This window comes from Buteo buteo, chromosome 16 (assembly GCF_964188355.1).
Source record: "Buteo buteo chromosome 16, bButBut1.hap1.1, whole genome shotgun sequence".
NCBI classification, from domain to species: Eukaryota; Metazoa; Chordata; class Aves; order Accipitriformes; family Accipitridae; genus Buteo; species Buteo buteo.
In genome coordinates this window covers 16,239,088-16,248,524 of record NC_134186.1, presented here as the reverse complement: position 1 = coordinate 16,248,524, position 9,437 = coordinate 16,239,088, and the positions used below count along the sequence as shown (strand labels likewise).

Below are 9,437 nucleotides of genomic sequence, written 5' to 3'. Positions count from 1 at the left end.
ACGCTTCCAAGAGAGACGCTTTCACGCTAATGAAATTTTGGAGTAGTTTGGAAGGAAGTGTTAAAGTTTGAAGTCCTGTCTGTCCTCCAGGTCATGTCTGTCCCTACAGGTTGCAGTGCTGCTGCTATACGTTCCACTGGAATAATGCCTAGAGCATCATTTTGGCCAACCTGCTTCAGAAAAGGCTGCATTTCAGTTGTGCTGAATACAGAGAGGGACTGATCTATGTTCAAATGAAGTCAATGAAGAGACACCAGCTGACTGTAAAGGTTTGGGGATGTGGCCTATAATATGCAAAGTGTTTTGGTGGCAGAGGGGATTTTCTTTGTTTAAGAATGGGATGATCCCAATTTTCAAAAATAAGAAATATTTTACAACGAAAGCACTACAGATCAGGGAAACAAAGGAACTGGTTGTTATTTGCAATTGTGTTCTGTATATGCCATTTTAATAAACTGTGGGATATGACAGTTGGTGGTTTACTGTTAGTTCACCCAAAATAAATGAGTGTATGAATAAATCAAATTATTAAGTTAGTTTCCACTCCTAGGCTTTCACAGCCTGAAGCAATAAGGACAAAGCAGAATGGCAGAAATGGAGTTCCCCTAGTCCTCTGCACTGTGACATCCAAAGAACTGGGGGCAGGCACTGCACAGGGATACTGAAAAGTCCTTCCTCAGCTGGAGAGAACATGGAGCTGTGAGAGTGCTAAAATATTGCAGGAGGAGACAGGGAAAAGCTCCTACCCTTCGGTTCAGATGCACTGTCCAATGATTGCAGGGGCACTGGCACGGGCCCAGAAGGAAGGTATGGACACTGCAGGGCTGACAATCCCGCCACGTTTATTAGTGGTAAGCTCCAGGAAATGTTCCACATAGCCCTCATGGTTTTCTGGCTTCAGACTTAAATGCATACACGCATACACTCACACCATCCCTTCTTAAATTTCCTTTGAGGTTCCAACGTACTGCTGTTTTACCCTCAGGAGCTGCTTCTCCCCACAGGCTCTGTGCTACACTCTTTTCTGCCATCCATTAATAGCCAGTTGCACATACTGGGAAGAACACATTTTGTTACTACTTTGATGAGACATGGCTGTACAGCGAGATGTACATATTGATGAAGTGGTCTCACTGAAGTTATCGCTGATCTAAACAAAAAGAGAAGGAGTTCATTACTTATTCCCTGCTCTCACAGAAAGTACCATTTCCCAGGTCCAATGGGTTACTTATCACCTCCTTTGAGGCCTATAGCCGTACTTGTAATAAGATTAACAAAAAGAGATCTCAGATATGGCTGTATAGAAAGACAACTTGGGTAGGGAAAAGTAACAATGTTCCAGAAGGGAACTTCTTGTATCCTGAAGAGACAGGAGATAGGTCTGTGAACTGAGCCTAACAGCAAGAAAAGAAGAAATCCCATGTGGAGCTGGATTTATACACACATGAACATTGTGTGTGTGTAGATATATAAATGTATGTATCTAGATATATGTGTGTTTCTTTCTGTGTGCGTATATTTATTATATATGAGATTCAAGTCCTAAGTATGCAAAGAGAACATGTGATCTATCCTTGTGGCTTTTTTCCCCTGTACCCTGTTGTCCAGATGTAAGGTGTGAAACACATCCAAGTTCCTTAGAAAGGAAAGTGTTGAGCCAGGCAATTCAGGCTGAGCTGTTGCAGTTACCACTCCATTGAAAATGAACAACAAATTCAAATAACAGAGGCCGTGTTTGATTCTGGATCTTTCTGGGTTTTGTTTCTCTAGTTCCCACGCCCACAGTCTCACCTCTCTCCCACCTTTCCCTACTTACCATAAAGTTATGATGCCCTTTACTATAATAATGAACGGAATTCCCAGATTATTATTTTAGAGGCTTAACTGATTCTTAGTGTTTTTTATGTGCTTAGCAATTATACAAAGAGGCTTTTTCATATGTTTTTCAGCAAATATAGAAATAGGCTTGGAGTCAGTACTCATTTTAATAGTTTCAACAGATAGCCACATATATTTCCAAAGATTTCCTTTTTTTCCTAATTGCACTTTTGCATCACTCTGCATGTAGTTGTGCTACACACCCATCTATAAACCTGGACCTATCGCCAGCAAGTAGAATATCTCCAGCCTTAAAGGAATTTTTATACAAACATATATACCTGCACAATACTCAGTGCACAAAACTCTAAATACATATAAGAGTGAGACTGTCAGAACCTCGCTTCCCCTTCTGTGTGTTATTTATTTCCAGATAATCTCAGCTGAGAGCTTTCTAGTGCTGTCACTATGGCCAATTTTATATTGGATATTTTTCTCGATACAGATGTGTAGCTATTTGCCTTTTCTTTACTTCTCTGTAAATGCCATACGGACAGAAATCATTGAGTCACCAGATCATACATTTATTTTTATGATATATTATGCTGTTTGATGTCATGTTGACATCTAATTGATGTTGGTTTTGCTTTTTTTTGTCTTTGTTTTGTTTCTTGGTTTCAATAAAAAGAGAATTTAAAAAAGGCTGTAGAGTGATGACTTAAGGCACTGACAGACATGAACATAGTATGCATCTCTTTTATGATGTGCTGCTGAGTAATTGGGTATATTTCTAGGTTTAGATAACATATAGGAGACCTCTGAATTTTTACTGTATAGTGAAGTATTTGTGTAAGCCTAGCCTATAACCTCAAAAGAACTTTTTTCTCTAGCAAGAAGTACATACAGAACATGTTTTCAATAAGAGCTTAACCCATGATTTAAGAGTCAATAAAGAAAGGTTTTCCATAAAGAAATGAGAAAGCAACAATAGAACTAAAATACAACACACCGAAGATTAGATATGTTCAATCAGCACAACAGTGTCTTTGTACAGTAAAGAGCAGAAGGGGATGATTAATAGTAAAATGGTATGTATGTCAAAAGAAAAATAAATGCAATTTAGACAAAGTACACACTTATTAACAGAGAACATCATTTACAGTTATTCAGATGGGAGGAAGGCAAGGATGAAACTAGCAGTGAATGTATTTCACAATGTGAAGTCACATTCATCTTGGTTCAGGGTTCCCCCCACCCCCACTACAGCTGCAAAATAAAAATACTGGTGAAATCCTTGCTGGAATAAAATTAATGCCTAAGTGCCCAGTGACTTCAGCAGAATCAGGATTTACACTCAAGGTATTTTAAGGTGCAGCTTTACTAGGCAGACCTGGATCACCAATGGGAACGGGTCCACAAATATCCCCAAGGTTCCTGCAGCGCACCCCCTGCAGACACAACCAGCTCTAACAGCCTTGACGCCAACCGGACTTTTTAAAGAGGGGCTGAGGCTACAGACCCACTCGCACTCATCCCCCTTCTGAAAGGCTAGTAACAGGGTCAATAAATGCCGGGGGCTCTTCCAGGTGGCTTTACCAGGCACTGCTTTGGGGGCACAGAATGTGGGGAGGGAAGGAGGGAAGCTGGCACTTTGACACAAGCGCAGAGACCAGGTTCAGCTTAGACCAGTGAAAGGCAGATTAACGTGCCTGACAGACCAAGTATCTGCCCAGCACCTACCAGAAAGCTATCATGTGAAACCAACAGAAAGGTTGCAGAGAAATTATTTCTGCATGGTAATACACTACAAAAAGATTTTGGGAGGACCTCTTCCATATTTGCCAGAAATGTTATAAAAATGACCAGCTGTAAACTTAGTATTTCAAACATTCCAAGTTTTGAGCTAGAAAGATACAAATATGTTATCAGATTGTATCGTTCCCTGCAGAACCACAGAGCTCCCCAGAGGTGCCCCAGCAGTGTGCCAATCCAGCCTGTTTGTGAAAACTGGTGATTCACCTTCCACAAAGAAAGACAACTGTAACCAAATATATATAAAACAAGGGAAAATACAAGACAGAAAGAAAATTACCATTTCACTCTGCATACAAGAAACACTTTATAGGATAAATCCATAAACACCACCCACAATGCTCTAATATCTCCAAATAAACCAACACAAAATAAATATGGATTTATAAGAAAGGCAAGAAAGGTAAATTTTAAATGAAGAAGAGAGTCTGGAAAAATTGTAAATTAGGAGAAAACAAAGTTTAAAACATAAATGTTTGTTCAATATTAATTCTAGAAATTGCTACCACTCCTACTTTGCATACATAATTACAGACAAAATGGGGAAAAGGAAGAGAAAGAAAACAAGTGTTATAACTCCATCAAGAATTATCTGGAGGACATGAAAATTTTTTGAGTTTCACTCTCCTGATATACGGTATCAGTAGAAACCAGACAGGGAATTAAAGCCCATAATTCACAATATGCATGGTTTTAGTGCACATGAGATATAAATCAAAGACAAAGTGGTAGATCTGAAACATATATCTCAAAACACCCATCCTCAAAGCTCCTTCTTAACTACCTCTCTCAAAATCCCAAGCTGTCCCAAAACTATTTTGATTATGGTCTAATCTACTCTGCGTGACCTTTGCAGAAATGTTTCTTTGCAACTCTGGCAAGTCTACCACTTTTGTTAGATGAATGACCCCCTCCATTTGCAAGGAAGTTCTCAGAATGTCCACATTATAGGACTATTATTGCCAGAACTCATTGAGCTCTTGCTGTGTTCACAGATTTAAATCTGAAAGCCAGAAATTATAAACATACCTCATTCAAGATAGGACACACAAGCACAGAAGCATACAAATTATTTTAGTAATGTACACTATAGCTACAGAAAGATGACATCAGAAACCTTTATTAGAATCAGACAAGAGCCTCAATTCTTAAATCATCAACTCACATAATTTCTCTTTTTCTAAACTCCCTTTGATTTCTTTGCTTATTAAATCCAATTGCTATACAAGCTGGTGTTAGATGCTCTTGAAGTCACACAGAAATTTACCTACCCAATTTAAACCATATTTTCCTGAGATAACATACTATATGGCAGTATAGTGGAACACCATAGAGAGCTAAGCCTTGCTCAAATGGCTTGCCATCTTGAGACTCCTACAGTTTCTATCTCCAGTCATCAGTTGTCTTCAGGATTTTAGACTTTTTGAAGACAGATATTTCTACACCTTCTAACTAATCTTCAAGTCTGCTTGTACTGTAGGACATGGATGCAAACATTTAAACAGAAATGCTCCTCTATAATCCTAAAAGACAGCATGAAAAACATCACCAGAAAGATAACAAATAAAGAGAACTTAAAACCTAACTGAGCATTCCCACTTCCTAAGTCTGTAGGTGGAAAACAACATTTCACCTTTATCAGTATAGCCTATTAGTTCTCTCTGTTAATGAAATAATGAGAAGGCATGAGAAGGTCAAGGAAATACGTAAGAATGAAAGTGGTAAAAGGAGAGAGAATCCTTCAAACTATATTATGGACAGTGTCAATAAATGCGAATTAAGTAACTTCTGTTGTGTGTGTCCCGTCCCGCCCCAATCCCAGGTAAGTATATAAATTATTTGCAGCATTATTATTACTCTAGCAACATTATAATACAATTGTTTCATTAACCATCCATTCCCTGTTATTCTAAGTACTATGAAGTAAATTACGATTGTCACACAAACGTACATCTAAATTACAAACAATACTCTCACTAAAAAGTATCCAGGTTTTTATGAAATTTTTGAGGAGTTGATCTGATTTTAGGACTGTCATACTTTTAAGGAAATATAGATTGAATTAAGTAAACATTGCAGGAAGGAGCTCATGCTCTAGGCTTCACCAAGCAATCAGCAAGGCATCTGACACGCTACAGAAAACCTGCAAAATCCAGCAAATAAATCATGTAACACCCATTCAGTATCCTACAAAGCACACAGTGGGGAGCTGACACATTATTAACTGACTGTAATTTTCATAAACTGTAACATACTAAGAGCTTTATGACATACATGTGGTGAAATATATTTTTATGTATTATAAATGCATGTGTTTTTAAAGCACGTTAATCAAGATACTTCAATTACATCATTGGGTTGTGTTTGTTTTCAAGTTAGTGGCATCAGAAAATGTTGATTATCACAGTAAGCAGATTTGGGAAACATCTCCATCTCATGACTCCACTCTAACAAATTCACAAGCTTTTGATGATGTGACAGTAGTATGTAACATGACAAAGGGACCAACCTGAGCAACAGAGAAGATAGATAACCTTGGGACATGTTATTGTCCCAAAGTGGTGCTTCCCTTGAATATGACCTTTTATATCAAATTACATTTTATACAAACTTGCTGAAAGCCTGCTCTTTCAATAAAAACAAATCTAGGGACAATGCAGGTTCCAAGGAAGCCCTAATGCCATCCAGAAGGAAAGAACTGAAGATGATATGACACAGACCTCAGCTTTCAACCAAAGCCTCTTTCCTTTTGCCTTGGTGAAGATTTATACAACTTTACAGATGCAAACCTCACCTGCCTCTTTCAGGAACAGCAAAAAGCAATTCTGCGAATGACAGAACACTGGCTTTTGAAGCCTTACATTGTTCTGCCACACACAGGAATAACTTGAGGTCCCAAAGGTTCGTAGTAGAACATGGCGCTTTGCCAACTCTCATTACTGCCTGCCAACCTGTAGATAATCTTCTTGTACTGTACTTCATCTGATACTTTCACATTTACAACCTTTTACAATACTCAGCAGTTTCTATTTAAATAAAAGTAGACAAGATTAAAAAAAAATAAACCTAAACTAGGAAATACAGGCTAGATGTGAAAGCTGAGAGCATTTTCCTCTCTATTGTCCATTATTCTTTAATGTATCATTCTCTTTCTGCATGTAGGCCAAAAAAATAAATCCAATGTAAACACAAAAGGCAAATACCTTTTGAAGGCCAGGCAAATATTTGAAAAGCAAAAAAGAGATTCTGCTTTTATCTCTAGATCACCCTACAATTTAATGGTTAGTGGAGAGGGGTTTCTTTTTTCCTTTCTTGTTTTTCTTTTTCTCTTTATTTCAGGGAATGCAGCAGGGGCAGGTCCACAATTCGTAGCTCATAGAATGGTTATCAACCTATAAACTATAACAATGGGATAACAAAGGTCAGATAACTACACCGTGTTTGTTACAGAGTGGAGAGAAAAATTGCCACTTTCAAAAGGCTATAAGGCAACAAACCAACGTATTAAAAACCTTGATCCAATATTAAACTATGAAAATTACATGCCTGACCTTGTAATCTGATGTATGTAATGCATAAGCAAAGTGCAGATTCCCGTATGGAGCTTAATGGTCTTTATGAGGTTTCTCAAAATTAGAGTAGCACCACTCGATGGACTAGAGAGAAAGACTTGGGCCTTCAGCTATGTCAGCAGTATGAAGTAGTACCACAGTATAAGAAAAAAGAATATCCGGAAGCTAAAATGGTAAAGCTGGTAAACCATTACCAGTGAGCCCACAATCACCTAGTAGAAAGAGTGGATGACTACCTATATGAGTAGGTAACTGAACTGATTGCAAAAAGTTGCTAGGTGGGAATAAAGCTCTTGAAACTGAAATGGAATACAAGCACCCTTTTTTGTCCCCTTATTACTAGTCCATGATTCTCAGGTCATTACTGAACACAAATATACAAGTGTTCAGCGGTTCAGTAAGATGGGTTTATGCTCTCAGGCCAATAGCAAATCTTTATCAATCACACATGAATCCCAGAAATTCCTCAAGACAGATACTATCTAGTCCCTTCATTCAGAGCACGATCATAATATATTGCTGTAAATACATATGAAAACTGCATCAAATGCCTCACCTATCTTAGAAGTAAATAAGACTTTTGGCCTGCTGAGTTCTTTATCGTGTAACCTTTTATGAAACGCAAATTGAAAACAAAACCTCTGGAACTCCATACAATGAGAACCACTGCTATCTTACATTGTATGCAAAAAAAATTTAATTATAAGTAAAATAAGGTAAAGCCATCAATGGTAATGTTGTTAAAAATATCGATGTATTAAGGTAAGGAATTTTTTTTATAGCAACAACTACAGTGAAAAAAAAAAAAGCCATACCCTTTAGTTTATTGCTTGTTTAGAGTAGCAAGAAAAGAATGAGAAGGAAAAAAGAGCAGAATATACTGATCAGAATAAAAGGAGAGTTCTGGTTTAAGGCTCTATAATAAAATATGGTTTAATTCTTAGTCTCTGTATATGAGATGGTAATAATAAGTATATATACTGTGAGGTAAAACTTTCAGCTTAATTAGCTGGTGAGAGTGAAATGTGTTACATCAAAAGGACAGCATTTGGTAGTTTGCCCCCAAATCTGCCTCTATAAGGTAAACGGTGTAATCAATGGCTAATGTGATTCTCACTCAGTTATCCACACTCTTAGATCATCTTCTCCAACACAGATAAAATTTCCTGAGAATGAAATTGTCTTATACTCATCAACAGCTGATGTACAACATAACATGCTATAACACTTTTTAATACATGATTTTCAACCTGCAAATATTCTTCTAAACACTAATATAAAATTATTGTGTAACAAAGGGTTACATTTCTCTAAATTTTCAACTATATTTCTCTGTGTGACTATGGGCTGATAGAGGTTATTTAAGGGCCATCTGCTATAAGACTTTTAAAAATGTATGAACAAATATATTTCAGCAAAAAGGTCACTCAGAGTATAAACAAAAAGAAGTGACTTTGGGGTTGATCACCTGTCCACTGACTTCAAGGGTGTAAGAAAACCTTTTATATATGTTCAAGCTGTAGAGTATGTGTACTTTATTATCTTTTATTTGAAAAAAAGTGATAAACACTCCTAAATAAAGAGGTTTGATTGGCAAAGTAGCTTTAATACTAGAAAACAGAATTAATACTTGCTTACTCTTGTAGGAAACATTTATAGATAAAAGCTATTAAAAAAAATCTACTTTCTAGCATTAAAAAAAATAATAATCTAATTAAGCACCTGAAAGCTATTTTGATTAGGTTCATTTTCAGTTTTCACAATATAACAGCACGTTAAAAGAGTATGGTATTCCACAGGAGAAGAAACAATGAGAAAAGGAATTACGTTCCAGACTACCACATAAATTAGGGGATACCAGCCCTTCATGGTGAGATTTATCACGATTATGAGCATGGTACTGCTACAGATATTGCCAGGAAACCGATTTTCTTATGCCTTTTCCCTTGAAGCCCTTGTAAAAAAAAACAAGTTGGCAAAGAACATGGATATGATCTCTATAATCTCTAAAAGCAATTTTATAAATATCTTAGGTAATAAGTAAACATGTACAATGTCCAATTCTCTACCTGCTTAATATTAGAAATCCTGAACTGACCCATGCATTTCCTAAGTAAATCTGCTAACAATAGCCTGGAAGATTCATAAGCATTCTAATCTACTTGATTTTATCAACTAATTCTCAATATTTTTGCTGAGACTGTATTACTCCTCTAAATTCTACATCATCTCTGA

General features: G+C 36.9%; 1 protein-coding gene across 8 annotated transcripts in view; it reads right to left on the bottom strand.

Moving 5' to 3' along the window:
• The window catches only part of SOX6 (SRY-box transcription factor 6), a 381,731-nt gene that overhangs the window by 254,074 nt on the left and 118,220 nt on the right, over positions 1 to 9,437 (bottom strand). The window lies entirely within an intron of this gene.